Source organism: Aedes albopictus, chromosome 2, assembly GCF_035046485.1.
Source record: "Aedes albopictus strain Foshan chromosome 2, AalbF5, whole genome shotgun sequence".
In the NCBI taxonomy this organism is placed as follows: domain Eukaryota; kingdom Metazoa; phylum Arthropoda; class Insecta; order Diptera; family Culicidae; genus Aedes; species Aedes albopictus.
This window is the reverse complement of record NC_085137.1, coordinates 173,933,047-173,950,035: the sequence shown is the minus strand read 5'-3', so window position 1 is coordinate 173,950,035 and position 16,989 is coordinate 173,933,047. Positions and strand designations below refer to the sequence as shown.

The 16,989-nt window shown below is 44.9% G+C and overlaps 1 protein-coding gene across 13 annotated transcripts in view; it reads right to left on the bottom strand.

The window, feature by feature from the left end:
- The window catches only part of LOC109418311 (dual specificity calcium/calmodulin-dependent 3',5'-cyclic nucleotide phosphodiesterase 1), a 760,467-nt gene that overhangs the window by 443,303 nt on the left and 300,175 nt on the right, over positions 1–16,989 (bottom strand). For 2 of the 13 annotated variants that reach the window (XM_029859410.2, XM_062850741.1), the window contains exon 1: positions 15,405–16,869. The exons of 8 other annotated variants lie outside the window; for them this stretch is intronic. The gene's annotated coding sequence lies outside the window, so the exon portion shown is untranslated. Of the gene's footprint in view, positions 1–15,404; positions 16,870–16,989 lie in introns of those variants that run through there. 3 more of the 13 variants (XM_062850740.1, XM_062850742.1, XM_029859415.2) reach the window with 2 other exon arrangements.

Here is a 16,989-nt window from a genome sequence, read left to right as displayed (position 1 = left end):
AGTGCCACACGAGCAGTGTGCTTTCACTCGAAGAGTCGACTTGTGAAAGCATCTTCGACCGTACAACCATTCGTGATAGTGCAGGAAGCTTTATTGTAACCTTGCCCAAGAAAGAACTCCTGATCAGTAAATTAGGAGATTCCCGCTCAACAGCCACCCGAAGATTCTTCGCATTAGAGAGACGTCTAGACGCGAATCCAGCACTTAAACAAATGTTTAATATGTTCGACTGGGGCATATGAAAGAAGTGGACAATTTAGAAGCTATTCCTCATGATCGTCATTACTACATCCCTCATCATTGTATCATCAAGCCTGAAAGTACAACTACTAAACTGCGCGTAGTTTTTGACGCATCCTGTCAAACGAGTACTGGGATCTCTCTCAATGAAGCATTAATGGTCGGGCCTACGGTGCAAGACGACCTCATTTCCATAGTTCTTCGGTTTAGACTACATAGGTACGCGATCGTTGCAGACATAGAAAAAATGTATCGCATGCACGCTAACGCCGCTCAGCACTAAAGTGCATAATTTCCAGACTACACCAAAAATGTGTAACCCTTGCACATTTACAAAATCAGCTCCAGTGTCCGCAAAATCGTTAAATTCGCAAAAATTTGTGTACGCCAATCTAGCTAGGTTTACTAGTGACCTTGGAAAACAAAAAAAAAAATCAACATTTCGCATCTAGACGAGTGTACGAGCTGTTTTTTGAGAATGTGTAACTGTCACACATTTTTGTGTGGTCTGGAAATTATGCACTTATGAGTAGGTCTTACACATTTTAGTGCTGAGCAGTTTTAGCGTGTGGTGTTGGTACGGCCCGAAGATCAAAATCTGCAGCTGATAATTTGGAGAGATCGCCGTGATAGCCCACTACGGGTATTCAAACTCTGTACTGTAACCTACGGGACAGCATCCGCTCCGTACCTTGCTACTAAAACCCTGAAAAGGCTTGCTGAGCTAGACGGAGCCAATTTTCCATCTGCTGCCAAAGTACTCAGCAAAGACTTCTACGTAGACGATATGATGTCAGGAGTAGAAACCGTCGAGGAAGGCATCCAGCTCTGCGAGAGTATGCAGCAACTATTGCGAGGAGGTGGATTCACTCTTCGTAAATGGAGTTCCAATTCTTCAGAAATTCTGCAACATGTGCCTGCAGAGTACAGAGACGACCGTACAGCATTTGAGCTGGATGATTCAAGCGCCACTATCAAGACCCTTGGGCTCATCTGGGAGCCAAAGTCGGATAACTTCAAATTCAAGGTTCCCACGTGGAATCTCTCCGATATTTGTAAGCGATCTGTGATCTCCGACTTGGCCCGTATCTTCGATCCAATTGGGTTGATTGGACCTATTATTATTTCTGCCCGAGTCTTCGTCCAGAGCCTCTGGAAGCAGAAGGTTTCCTGGGACGAACCGCTTTCCGAAAGGGATCAATCCCAGTGGCGAGATTTCCAGCAAGGTTTGGCACAGCTAGACGAGCTAACAATACCTCGATGGGTCGGATTTCGATCCGACTGTGTTGCAGTTCAATTGCATGGGTTTTGCGATGCATCAAAAGTGGCCTACGGTGCTTGTATCTACGTGCGCGTAACTCACGTCGACGGCAGTATTTCCGCTCATCTGCTAACATCCAAGGCGAGAGTTGCCCCTCTCGAACAACAAAGGAAGAAGCGGAAGCTGATGACTATCCCGCGTTTGGAATTGTCCTCCGCATTACTCTTAGCCCATCTCTATGACAAGGTTGCCATGGCCGTGAAACTACCTTTTGTGAAGCCATATTTTTGGACGGATTCGGAAATTGTCCAATACTGGTTAGCATCATCACCATCTCGCTGGCAAATGTTTGTGGCTAACAGGGTCTCAGAGATCCAACATTTGACTAGAGTTGGTTGCTGGAATCACATTGCGGGTAGTGAAAATCCAGCAGATGTTCTCTCCCGTGGAACAACTTCCCTTCAGCTACAAAGCCATGACGTCTGGTGGCATGGGCCTAAGTGGCTGACTCAGCATGAACAAGTTTGGCCTGTGTCCCTCCACAACCAGCTGGATCCAACGTTACTAGAAGAAAATTCGTCTACGGCCGCTGTCGTCAATGTCCTACCTCCCAACGACCTGTTTCGACTGAAATCTTCGTTGGACAATCTGGTGACCGTTACAGCGTGGATGCTCAGATTCAAACACAACTGCTTACAGAAAGAACAAGCAAGGAGACGCACTGGTGTACAAATATATGAAGAGAGACAGGAGGCTCTTCTGCAGCTGGTGAAACTGGCACAATCTGAGTGCTTCAGGCAGGAAATCAACGACCTTCGACGAAGTCATCAAGTCAAGTCTACGTCACGTCTCAATGCCCTGCACCCACGGTTAATAGAAGGAATACTCCGAGTTGGCGGCCGGTTACAAAATGCCAGTATCTCTTCTAGCAGAAAGCATCCAATAATTTTGGACAAGAATCATCCATTCACCACGTTGGTTATGCTCCATTATCATCACAAACTACTCCATGCTGGTCCCCAACTACTGGTCTCTGCAGTTCGCGAACGTTTTTGGCCACTCTCTGCTCGGAGCTTGGCCCGCAGAATCGTGCATAGTTGTGTGAGATGTTTCCGATGTCGTCCATCGAACCAAGAGCAGCTCATGGCTGATTTACCACCAGAGCGCGTAACGCCCGCTCCACCGTTTCTACGAGTTGGCGTAGATTTTTGCGGTCCCTTTATGGTTAACTACCCACAACGTAAGAAGCCCCCCGTTAAATACTTCGCCGCCATCTTTGTGTGTTTAGTCACAAAGGCGGTGCATATTGAAGCAGTAGCTGATTTGACAACGGATGCATTTCTTGCCGCCCTCCGACGATTTGTTGCCCGAAGGGGGAAACCTGAGGTCATTATGAGCGACAATGCTACCAATTTTGTTGGCGCTAGGAGGCAACTTGATGAAATGCGACGTATGCTTCTATCACGAGAGGTCCAAAATAAGGTGATCACAGAAATTTCCAAGGATGATGTCAGGTTTCAGTTCATTCCGGCGAAATCTCCTAATTTTGGCGGCCTCTGGGAGGCCGCTGTCAAATCAATGAAACACCATTTGAAACGGTCGATCGGAGTGAGAACCTTGTATCCAGATGAACTTCAAACTGTATTTGCTCAAATCGAAGCTTGTTTAAATTCACGCCCTCTAACCCCATTGAGCAATGACGTAGACGACCTAGAGGCCTTAACTCCGGGACACTTTATCATCCACCGTCCGATGAACGCTCTGCCGGAGTCAGAAGTATCAGCCGATGTTCCCGAACATCAATTGTCCAGATGGCAGCGTGCTCAACGGTTCATACAGAGTATTTGGTCGAGATGGTCCACACAATATTTGTCAACGTTGCACAATCGTACCAAGTGGACGCGGCAACACGGTAACCTGGCAGTCGGTACCCTGGTGCTCATAAAGGAAGATCATCTTCCTCCATTGAAATGGTTACTCGGGCGAGTCATCCAAACTCATGTTGGAGTCGATGGTAATGTGCGAGTAGTATCGGTACGCACGATTAATGGTATCTTCACCAGAGCCATCTCGAAAATTTGCCCTTTGCCTGTTCGAAGCGATGACTAACTAGCCATCGGAGGTGGTGCGGTCGCCTGCGGGAGCCAACCGGCTCCCGCGTGCCAGTTAAGTTTATGTTTTTAAATGTTAGATCAAAAAGTCAAGGAATGTTTTGTTATCATAGCTACTCCAACATGGGCGCTGCGGACCGCGCGCTTCCAGCGGTTATCGTCACTAGAGGTCGAGGATCCACGCTACCACGTCGTACTTCCTGTCTCGGCAATCCAGCATTCGTCGCAGAGGACATCTACATCGGCGCAGGAGCGCCCGCGGAGGCGCGCAAGCCTCCGCGCCAGGGAAGTGTTCGTAACATTGTTTTATACTGGTAAAAAATCGCCTCTCATATTTTCCAGCTGGACTTAGAGGCCGTAGCGTCAGCCGAGGTCGAGACAAAGGTATCCCAATCGAACATCGGTCTGGAAAATGAGGACAAGCCCTGGCAAAGGCCAAAAGTCGTTGGTTCATGGATCATGTTCAAGCGAGAGCCCACGGCCTGCAAGCAGTTCGGGGAAGCAACTGATGACTATTTTGTGCATGTTTCTGTGATAGTTATCTTTACGATTTTGTTGTGTTTTTTCATTATTAGTTAGTAAGCAAATAGTTAAACTATTCGTTGAAATTTGATATTTCAAGGCGGCCAGTGATGTTAAGAATAGTATGTATAACAGTTAGCAGATATCGCAATATTTTTTGTTTTTTGAACCACTCTTCACCGCTTATCTGCTCAACAGATGATCGAGAGAGAACATGAGTAAAACTCTCGCTGCACTATAGGTAGAAACTCTGTACTATATAGAATTTACATTTGAACAACCGAGTTAGTAGAAAATATATCGTTACCGGGATCAGTCGCGTTGGTTATTGAAAAGCACACGTTTTCTTATTATAAGGAAGAAATGTGACCTGTGACTCACGACGGCGCGGACAGAAAGTGATTATCGCAAGAATAACCACCACTGTGAATTTATCACCAGAAACGATTCCGGTGATCGCTATCGAAGAAGTTTTTTACACCAGTAATGACACAGAGAGCGTCGTGTGACACGGTACGGTACGCGCTTGCAACCCTCAGACACATGAGCCTGTAAGTACTTTCCAGCTTCCGTCGGTAGCATTCAGTACTTAGCGCGGTACCCCACGCCGGGCCGCCATACCTAAGTATGGACGTAGCAACACTAACCAGAAGCTTGCGCTTACTGGCGTACACCGCTGAGCTATTGGACATCATCCGGGACAGTGCCGCAATAGCTGTGGAGGCTCTTTTACAGGCATAATCGACGTGGCTACCGAAGGTAAGCTTATCGTCGATCATCACGTCCAAGTGCTTGACAGAGCGCTTCGACAGGATAGTGCACTCTCCTACACTGATCTCCGTCTGCTGCGCCGATTGCATGTTGTTAACAACCGTCACCTCTGTCTTGTGGTGAGCCAGCTCCAGTTTTCTGGACATCCACGCCTCCACAACCTTGATCGAGTGGTCGGTAGCACTAGTTTACAGCATTTTTGAACTTGGTAAGCTGATGATCATTTTTGGTGTAGAATCATGCCCTGAGTTCTAAAACGCGAAGGAAAAAAATTACAGTAGAGCGGAAAATTTTTCGACTTTCCATACAAGGTTGACGATTTGAAATTGATTTTTGTTCTATTTTTAAGCAAAGTCGCTCACTTCAAACATCTCATTCTTCGTAATCATTGCTCCGATTGAGCTGAAATTTTTACTGTAACTCGCCTACATATGATATGTCAAATAAACGTCGAGAAAGAATTTTCAAATTGTTTTTTTCTTATTGAAAAAAATACAATTCTTCAAAAAAATTTGGGAATTTTGCTAAAATTTAAGGAGATCGTCCCTAAAACTCGTCAATATCTTGAATTTCATCAACCTGACGCAAAACCTGTCTTCAGATGATCGAATGGTATTGTATTCAGCTTTTAATTTATGGAAAAAGATTTGAAATTGGTTGAACAAAACGCAGTATATTTGAATTTAAGTGAATTGCATATTTTTAAAAGTTGTAAAGTTCGATATTGAGCTAAAACTCAAAAACTGTTCTACTTAAAAATTTTTGAAGGTCGGATTCGAAATCAGCGCTGAATTGTGCTTCAAAAATTTTGGTCGTTGATAGAAGTTCACGACTTTCGTTTTATTTTGTAAACTTGTGTAGTCAACTTCACCTCCTCGATCGTTTCACCGTAGACTTCAAGCGTAATATCGTCGGCAAATCCAACAATCACCATTCCCACTGGGTACTCTAACCTCAACACCTCGTCGTACATGACATTCCATAACACCGGACCCAGGATGGAACCTTGCGGGACTCCTGAGGTTATGTGAACGCACTTCCGACCCACCTCCGTGTCGTAAACTAGTACGCGATTCTGGAAGTAGCTTCCGAGAATCTTGTACAAGTACTCCGGTATCCCCAGACGCAAGAGCGCATCGGCAATAGCAGCCCAACTGGCGCTATTAAATGCATTCCTTACATCCAGAGTCACTACCCCGCAGAAGCGAATTCCCCTCCTCTTAGGCTCGAGTGCTTTCTCGGCGGTTTTTGTAACCGACAAGATAGCGTCTACGGTGGACCTCCCCTTCCGCAAGCCATACTGGTTACTCGAGAGACCATTTACGCCCTCAGTGAACTTCAACATTCTATTGAGGATGATCTTTTCGAGCACCTTCCCCGCCGTGTCAATCAAGTATATTGGTCTATATGCCGACGGGTCTCCGGGTGGTTTCCCCGCCTTTGGCAATAGTACCAGGCTCTGCCTCTTCCATGCTTCTGGGAAAACTCCCTCGTCCAGGCATTTCTGCATAGCAGACCTGAACATCTCGGGAGCTTCTGCAATAGCTACTTTTAAGGCCAGGTTCGGAACTCCGTCCGGACCTGGGGCCTTACCTACGCTAAGGGACTTAGCTATCCCCGCAAGTTCAACATCGGTGACCCTTTCCTCATCGCCAGCCCCAGTCCCCGGCTGTCCTACGAAAGGAGGCCAAGGACTAGGATCATGACGCGGAAAAAGTCCTCCAATGATCCCCTCCAACATCTCTGGAGATTGCTCTGTAGGAGCCATCACACCTCTCGACTTGGCCATAACGATCCTGTAGGTGTCACCCCACGGGTTCGTATTGGCACTCTGACAGAGACCCTCAAAGCAGGCCTTTTTGCTTGCTCTTATCTCGGTCTTGAGCGCGGCTTTTGCAGCGGCGAACACCACCCGCCGTTCGTTTCGCTCTTCCTCTGATCGTGCTCGCTGCATCCGCCGCCTAGCCCGTAGGCAGGCGCGGCGCAGGTCCGCAATCGCGTCGGTCCACCAGTAAGCCGGTGGCCTCCCATTTCTAGGGTGGACTCGCCTAGGCATGGTCGCATCACACGCACGTGAGAGCACCGCTACCAGCTCGTCGCCGTCTAAACCGATTAAGTTTCGCTCACGGCGGAGCGCTTCCCTAAATACCTCTTCGTCGAAGTATGATGTCTTCCACCTACGAGGGCTTGGCCTTGGCCGACCCGTTACCCATGCCGAGAAATGAGTGATCGAGGGGGTGAAAAAGATGCTCGAACGTTAACGGAGCCAATGGGGTACCTGGGCACTCCCAACAGTATTTCGTCCCTTACCGCATTAATGCAGGGCTCTGGCGTGGTGGACCTTCTTTCCCGCGCAGCTCGTGGGATTAAACATGAAATGAAGTCAAATACAAACAAGTACAAGTGGTAGTGGTACCGGCGAGGCTAACCCCTTCGAAAGAAGTGAGTTGGATAGGTTTCCGTTAAGGAGGAGTAAGGAGTCAGGAGCAGGAAGCTGCGCACGCAGCTCCAGCGTGGGAGCTCTCATTTATTCCCCAGCTAGTCTGCCGGGGGATATTGGACGGAGCCTGGGGAAAAGGCTGTTAAAGGTGGGCCTGAAAAAGCTGACCCGTCGAGGATGGAAGGGAACAGGGAGTTGCGATCGTTGTTAGGCTCTCAGCAGCCACAGAGTAGGGCGAATCAAAGGGAGGACCCCTTTGGAAAAAAGTGAAGCGGAAGAGAAAGAAGACAAAGCCGCAGGTAGAAGAAGCTAGGGACACCAAACCAAGGCGTAAAAGAGAAGGTGCCAAGCGCGAGAAAGGCGACGCGCACGCCATCAAGACCGAATAGTCGAAGTACTCGGATGTGCTGGTGCGTATGTCATCTGATGTTTCACGAGCCACCGGGGGTTTGTTTCAGCTATCTGGAACCAGGACACAAGTCATGGGATTGAGAGGTGAACCAGCGTCTGGCTGAAAGCCTCTTTAATAAAGAAGAAAAAAAGTCATGGGACTGCATACATTTATCATTAATTTGACCCTTTGGAGCCGGAGGGAACAATATGACCCCGGCGATGGGCTTTAGGACAGAAGGTCGAAGGACAAATGGTCGAAGGACAAAAGGTCGAAGGACAAAAGGTCGAATGGACAAAAGGTCGAATGGACAAAAGGTCGAATGGACAAAAGGTCGAATGGACAAAAGGTCGAATGGACAAAAGGTCGAATGGACAAAAGGTCGAATGGACAAAAGGTCGAATGGGACAAAAGGTCGAATGGGACAAAAGGTCGAATGGGACAAAAGGTCGAATGGTTCATGTTCTTGCTCATTGAGAGAAACATTATGGTGCTTTTATAGTAATCATATGTATTTCAGCCACTGACATTTCTATAGGAAATTTTTCCTTCTTTTGTTTATAGGCTATTCTTTCAAGTTGTGTTGGTGTAGTAAAGCATTGTCCAGTTAGAATCCGGACGCAAAGGAAAATTTATTGTGACGCTCTCAATGATCATAATCATATTTTTTTACAGCAGTCTTATCATAAACAAGTCCTCTATTGATAATGAAAATTTCATCGATGTTCTTGCTAAGAGTGAAAAGTTATTTCAGATTGAAGACAAGTGAAGGAAAAAAATCTTGCACAAACACGCTGAAAATAAGGCGTGGTCAGGTACGACAGTTGCGAAAAATGTTAATTTCTCCATAAACATTATGTGTGATGTGCACAGATGTTGTTAACCATGCCATGAGGAAGTGCCCAAGGAAGATTGAAGTTTATGTTCATGAATAAATCTGCTTGGAATTTCAAGATTTGCCAGGAAGCTCGAACTCTGGACATCGTTTTCTCACATCACGAATTTGACACCAAATGTGTACAAAGATGATAACCTCAAGAATCGCGTGCTGCTTTTCAAAAATGCACACAAGGGATCTGTAGAGGTTTGAGCCAATTTGGTGAGTTATCACGACAGTCTGAGATGTGTAGTGGTGTCATCACCGTTGGATAGTGTTTATTAACGAAAAAACACTCAAATTTCGCTTCTTTGGAATTCACTGAATAGCCCTTAATTTCGCAAGAAGAGAAATATTTGCAAAGTTTCTTTGGAATCCTAATCAGATTGGTAGAGGGTCTCAGGACACTACAGAGATGACCTGATTGTTAAACAAATTCGCCGAAGGGGTTGTTGTTAAAATTTACTACCATTGTGCAGATTATTAAGGAAGTAATCACGGAAAAAATGAGAAAATGTATTAAAAATTAAATGAAATAGTTTTAATGATATTTTTCCATGAAACTACAGTAAATTATCTTTGTTTTGAGGGCTTCACCTTTTCTGTTTGTTATTCCACCTCTGAGATATAAGTGATTATCTGCGTCCGGATTCTAACTGGACAATGCTTTATTTAATGGCAATTTAGTTTGATGTTTTGTTCAGTAATTTTTCCTTCTTAAATTTATAGGCTGTTCTTTTAAGTTTTGTTACTGAATAATTTATCGACTATTTAGGTACTTATAATTTATTCAGAAATTTTGCCTTCTTTAATTCAATAACTGTTCTATCTCTACTGCCGAAAAAATTACTACTTGTGATTAGTGATCATCCGGGATGATTCATCCCCTCTTGGATTTATAGGTAGTTCCGACGAATTACACTGTATAAGTATAAATAATTTCTTCGAATTTCGACTGCTGATGATTATGTTGGGAGGTATGGCGTTCAGTCTTTGCAAGAATAACTCTAAAACGGATTCTTAAGCTTTCATAAGTTATTCCTCCAAAGATTGAAAGCCATACCTCCCAGCCCGTGAACCGTATAGTACATTTTTTTCATTATAGGATTTTGGAGGCATTCCAAAGAGCTTCAGAGCATTTTTCGGCGGATTTCACAAACGTTACGGAGGCGTTATATGGCGTTTTTGGGGGTTTCGGAGGGCCTGAGGTGCGTTACATGAGGTTTCTGGGGGTTTAAGGGGGATTTTGGAGGCATTCCAAAGAGCTTCAGAGCATTTTTCGGTGGATTTCAGAAACGTTACGAAGGCGTTACATGCCGTTTTCTGGGGTATCGGAGGGTCTGAGGTGCGTTACATTGGGTTTCTGGGGGTATTAGGGGGATTTCGGAGGCATTCCAAAGAGCTTCCGAGCATTTTTCGGCGGATTTCAGAAACGTTACGAAGGCGTTACATGCCATTTTCTGGGGTATCGGAGGGTCTGAGGTGCGTTACATGGGGTTTCCGGGGGTTTAAGGGGGATTTTGGAGGCATTCCAAAGAGCTTCAGAGAATTTTCGGCGGATTTCACAAACGTTACGGAAGCGTTACATAGCGTTTTCAGGGGTTTCGGAAGGTCTGAGGTGCGTTACATGGGGTTTCTGGGGGTTTAAGGGGGATTTTGGAGGCATTCCAAAGAGCTTCAGAGCATTTTCGGCGGATTCCAGAAACGTTACGAAGGCGTTACATGCCGTTTTCTGGGGTTTTGGAGGGTCTGAGGTGCGTTACATGGGGTTTCTGGGGGTATTAGGGGGATTTTGGAGGCATTCCAAAGAGCTTCAGAGCATTTTTCGGCGGATTTCAGAAACGTTACGAAGGCGTTACATGCCGTTTTCTGGGGTATCGGAGGGTCTGAGGTGCGTTACATGGGGTTTCCGGGGGTTTAAGGGGGATTTTGGAGGCATTCCAAAGAGCTTCAGAGAATTTTTGGCGGATTTCACAAACGTTACGGAAGCGTTACATAGCGTTTTCAGGGGTTTCGGAAGGTCTGAGGTGCGTTACATGGGGTTTCTGGGGGTTTAAGGGGGATTTTGGAGGCATTCCAAAGAGCTTCAGAGCATTTTCGGCGGATTCCAGAAACGTTACGAAGGCGTTACATGCCGTTTTCTGGGGTTTTGGAGGGTCTGAGGTGCGTTACATGGGGTTTCTGGGGGTTTAAGGGGGATTTTGGAGGCATTCCAAAGAGCTTCAGAGCATTTTCGGCGGATTCCAGAAACGTTACGAAGGCGTTACATGCCGTTTTCTGGGGTTTCGGAGGGTCTGAGGTGCGTTACATGGGGTTTCCGGGGATTTAAGGGGGATTTTGGAGGCATCCCAAAGAGCTTCAGAGAATTTTCGGCGGATTTCACAAACGTTACGGAAGCGTTACATAGCGTTTTCAGGGGTTTCGGAAGGTCTGAGGTGCGTTACATGGGGTTTCTGGGGGTTTCTACTTTCTATCATCCTAGGCATCTATTTCGAATTGCAATGCGGTAGTAAATAGCTGCATATAAGCTAATTGTCGTTTTACTGACCACTTTACCATGTCTTCCAAATTGTCTACTGTCAATTATACCTTTTGTTCTATTCGACCTTTTGTCCATTCGACCTTTTGTCCATTCGACCTTATGTCCATTCGACCTTCTGTCCCATTCGACCTTTTGTCCATTCGACCTTTTGTCCATTCGACCTTTTGTCCATTCGACCTTTTGTCCATTCGACCTTTTGTCCATTCGACCTTTTGTCCATTCGACCTTTTGTCCATTCGACCTTTTGTCCATTCGACCTTTTGTCCATTCGACCTTTTGTCCATTCGACCTTTTGTCCATTCGACCTTTTGTCCTTCGACCTTTTGTCCTTCGACCTTTTGTCCTTCGACCTTATGTCTTTCGACCTTTTGTCATAGATTCCGGCGATGACACCGAGTATATGAAACGTGTTCGAGACCAGCGAGGTTGTGGCAGCGAACGCAAAATAATCCGGCTCCAAAGGGTTAAAGCAGTTTTCAGCGCAATAGTCAAAGTAGTATGCTTCGGACATGTCTGACAGGGGGAAGTCCATTAATTATACAAATTGTTACACTTTTTTATAGGACCTCCAAAATATTTGCATGGATCGTCACACTTTTATGAACGCACCCATCATCTTCTCGTAATTTACGGGCATTCTCCATATTGTTTATTCTGCAGAGGCTCCACCAGGTATTTCTCTTAGCATTTATGAAGGGATTTTCTCAGTGATTTGTCCATGGATTGCTTCTGGGATTCTTCAGGATGTTATTTTTCTTCTTCTTCTTGGCGTAACATACTAACTTGTACAAATCCTGATCTTCGCTTAGTGTTTTATAAGCACTTCCACAATATTAAATCGAGAGGATTTTTCCAGGGAACCGCGATTTTTCATATTTTTTTCATAATTTCTAAGGGTATTCATCCATGATTGCACTTGAGTTTATTTTAAATATTATTTTATACATTCCTTCCGAGAATTCATCAATAATTATTTTAGGGATCTTTTGGAATTACCCTAGGAAGTCTCTCTAGAATGTTTCTCTACGGTTTTCTACCCAGGATTCTTCATGAGATTAATTTAGAATCTTCCCTTGATGTTCTCGATTGGATCTTGATTTTTTTTATTTCAAGGATTGCTCGGGTAATCATCCAGAGATTGTTTCCAAAATTATTTCATTGATTACTCCTGGGATAGCATGGTATATTTCCAGAGCATTATCTAGAACTCTTTCAGCATTTTTGCAGGGGATTCTTCCTGGAATTTATTTAATTATTCTTCCCGGAAATCATCCAATAGTTCAGGATAGATTTTTGTTGAGATTCCTCCATGGATTATTTCATGGATTCCTCAATTGAGAATAATTTTCTTGGGAATCCACCAGGAGTGTTTTCCAGGGTTCGTCCATTGATTTCTTCTTTTGTGCCTCCAACGGATTCCCGTGATTTAAGCAGAAATCTATTTCCAAGGATTATTTCCGAAATGTCTCCAAAGATTCATCCCAAACACTTTCCGGGGGTTATTGTCAGGATTCCTGCAAAGGTTATTAGGGATTTTTTATTTTTCTTCTAGGGATTCTTCAGAGTCCTGATTCTTTCGAATATTTTTCCTGAATTCTGGAACCATCCGGTAAACCTTTAGGTATTCTTCCATCATGATTGTTTTGCTAATTTGTCCACCAGTCGTTCGCCTCGGCATTCCTTCAGGGGCTTTCAGGAATATTTCCGAGACGCCTCTCTGTTTTCTCCTGGGGAATCTTGGATTCCCTCCACAGATGATCTAATAATACCTGCCAGCAATAATATAATCTGTATGACGAGTGTTGCCAGCAATAAAATATGTTTTGTGTACAAACGTAAAACAACATACTGCTCTTGGGGTGCACTATAACATTGTCGAGCATTCGAATTGCCTATCTCACACCATATCAGAGATTTTAAGCTATATTTGAATTGGTTTGATCAGTGTTGCCAGCAATAACATTAATAGCAATAACCAATGTATTGCACTTGAGTGTACTATACACTGACGAACATTAGCATGGCCTATCTCACATCGGATCTGTGATATTGAGCTATATTTTAATTTACATGACCAGTGGTGCCAGCTACTATAAAAAGATATATGTAATTAAATGACGTCAAAGATTTCTGTATTTTGAACTGACGCCAAAATGCTACTTGTTAATCTTAACTGAACAATCGAGTTCGATATATTATCTCAAAATCGTGTTGATCGATGTTTAACATGCAGTGTTACCAGTTGCAGAGATAATTTTGAAGAACCAAATTTTCCAAAGACAAGTACTCAAGGTAAATCTAGATGACTTGCTGATATGGGGCTGTCCATAAACCACGTGGTCAATTTTTTGGGACTTCTCAAGCAAACAAACCCCCCCCCCCCCCCGTGGTCATTAGTCCATACAATTTTTTTCATACAAAATGGTCATTGGCCGAACCCCCCCCCCCCCCCCATGCCCACGTAGTTTATGGACAGCCCCTACAGTGTTACGTCAGTTCAAACTACAATGATCATGAAGATCATTCAATTGTTGTGAATTGTATATTCAGATTTTTATTTACAGTCAGCGTTGCTAGATTGGAAAATACTTCGTTGTGTTCTATGGAATGTGAAACAACTTTTGACGTCTAGTTAATAAATTATGTTGAAGATTCTTTCATATTGCATACATTCATATGTATATATTAAGCAATATGTGATTCTATTTAAACAGTGTTGCCATCTAACATAAGTAATATTGATATCAAGAGCTATCACTGGTTGGCCTTACAATTTTTTTTTCTTTCATACAAAATGGTCATTGGCCGAACCCCCCCCCCCCCCCCCATGACCACGTAGTTTATGGACAGCCCCTATAGTGTTACGTCAGTTCAAACTACAATGATCATGAAGATCATTCAATTGTTGTGAATTACATATTCAGATTTTTATTTACAGTCAGCGTTGCTAGATTGGAAAATACTTCGTTGTGTTCTATGGAATGTGAAACAACTTTTGACGTCTAGTTAATAAATTATGTTGAAGATTCTTTCATATTGCATACATTCATATGTATATATTAAGCAATATGTGATTCTATTTAAACAGTGTTGCCATCTAACATAAGTAATATTGATATCAAGAGCTATCACTGGTTGGCCTTTGTTGCCCTTTCGAACTTTACTGAACTTCACATGTGTATATTTAGAAAACTATTAAAGGTTTAGAGCATTGATTGAAATGATCTTAGTTTTGGACGTTAAAAAGTGGACGTAAATCAAACCGGTGTAAATATATACCATTTTGAAAGCCTTCATCATTCACTCATCACGCTATTGATATTAGTAGCATAACCATTCTACGAATTAACATTAACGATAGCAAGAATTTTAATAATCTATCTGGGCGGTGCTTTTGATGTTTTCTGTATGTTGTATATAATCTACATCTCATCCGTACTCTACATAGTATTCCAGCCATTCAATAGCGACCCCCGTCACTGCCACATCCAATAAAAGAAATTTTTCTGCTGCTCATTAGTAGTGACAAAACAGAAAAATACCGTCAATTAGTTCGCATGTAAATTCAAGTTACTGACAGAAAAAAGATACATTCAATCAATACCGAACGAACCGCCAGAGCGCCGCCCAGAGTAATACCAGCAGAATACGAAAAGACAACATGCATTCGAAGGTTACACTTGACATGAAGCAAAAAAAAAAGTTGATCAATTCGTCTGGCACTGCTGGCTGCCGTTGGTTATATGACCCCTCAAAAAAAAACCCGACGACAACAGCACAGCACCCCTGACTGATCCAAACAAAATCTCGTTTCACCACGCACCGCGGCGCGGTAGATTCAATGTTTATGCTTCGGATTTACTGCTTCGAGAGGCACATTACACTGTATACAAACACCGTCACCGTGGTGTGGTCCATGGCGTCCGTCCTCTCCTGAAGGGTCTCCTCCTCGCACGCGGTTCAATCACTGGTGACGGACGACCCCCGGTCGACAGATCGATCTCAGCTGGACCTCTCTCTCGCTCGTGGTAATTCTTATGCTACACCATCAAACTCGTGTAGCTCTTTTAAAGATCACTCCATTTTCTCGCTCCATTGATTGGTGGGACCCACTCTCTTTGGTAAATCAAGCAGGCAAAACAAAAAAAAAAACGGCACTAATAACATCAACACTGACTGAACCAGCAATATCCCACACGCTTCAGGCGACGAATGACGAGGACGAAGTTGACGATCGACCGCTGCTCACCTTCATCAATATTTACGCGATTTTTATTTTATAATTTGATTATATTCGGATCCGTTAGCAGACGACGCACTCTCACAGACGATCGATTTGTGCACTTCAGCGCGATACGCGAATGTGTCGCTTCCCCACAGCCCCGGCTGTATCGGGACTTGATCTGCTCTTTTTCAGAACACTTTGCACTTCACGCTTTGCGCTTCGGGAGGCTGCGATCACGTTTGCAACACTTCAACCGCGCGCGACACCAGACACACTTCGGCCAGAATGATCAATGGATCGTCGATAGTTGGTGCCGATAGCGGGTCGCGCACATACACGTTACGTCGCCTGGGTAGACGCCACAGATCTACGTCGGTACGACACGCGGGATTGGCGGGGAACCTCTCGGCATCACTTTAAATTAATGGGAGCTAATTTTTCGAAATTGCTTTTTCATTGGCTTCGGGCGGATTTCAGCAGCTCTCCTCCCCAAAATCGGTTCACTCACTCACATGGGTGTGTTACCCGAGGCTGCTAGATCTCTAATCACTCACGAACCACTACTGTGCGAAGTCTTCGACGCTGTTTGAACACTTTTCAGCCCTGTTTACAAACACCTTCGGTAGGTCATTCAGCGCTGTGAGAGCATATTGCGGACAGACGCCCTCCGATTTTCCTTCAGGTCGCGAACTGGTTCACATAATTACGAGCCGTCCCCTTTCCCGGCGAACAGTTGATAAAATGCGTACCATCGTCATCAATTTCGCGGTGACGTTAATATCGCGGCGGACGACACGGACGATGGCCTTATCTTGTTTTTCCCGGACCAGATCAAACACCACACAAATCACACGATAAGATCTGATGATGGGCACGGGGGATGGGTTCGACTTTCACCAGATTGCCCGGTATCGATTCGGGCGCTCCAAATGCAACATTCCACGCTTTCCACACACAGGTCGAATTTCAGGCTCCCGCCAAAAATAATCACCCTTCTGCTTCACTAAACTTAGCTTGTCGCATTTCCCCCTCACTCAACCGGAAACACCGAAGACCTTACCTCGCGATACCTCAAGGGGTTCAAATAGCGGACGCGCGCGAACTCAGTGCCCTCTATGAGCAAACTGGCAACCACCCAGACAGAATGTTACCAGTAGACCTCCGACGACGACGACGACGGCGACAGACTGAGACTGCGATTTTTGTGTTGTTGCCGATTGAAATGAATTATCGAATTCAGTCCGGTTAGCTGGCTGACTGGCTGGCTGGTGGCAGTTCGGGCCCAGTGCTGCCTGGCCCGGTCGGTCGGTCCTTCGGTCCGTCGGTCAGGCTGTCAGCTTCTGCATTGGATCTTAGTGAACCAGTTCAAGCGCCATCCGCAGCCAGCAGCTCCGAGAGGCAGTGAGTTTGCAGTCGGCGTTTTCGCAATAGAGTCGTCAGCTTGTGCCGGGCCGGGCGGCGCGGCAGTGGCATCGACGACGGTTAGTCGGTCGGTGGGTCGATGTCTTGTCTTGTGGCAGTGGTTGACAATGTTCTGGGGCGCGCGGTGCACTTCTCAGGAAAAAAACCCAGTTTCAAAAATTAGTAACTAATTCACGATTATGTAATT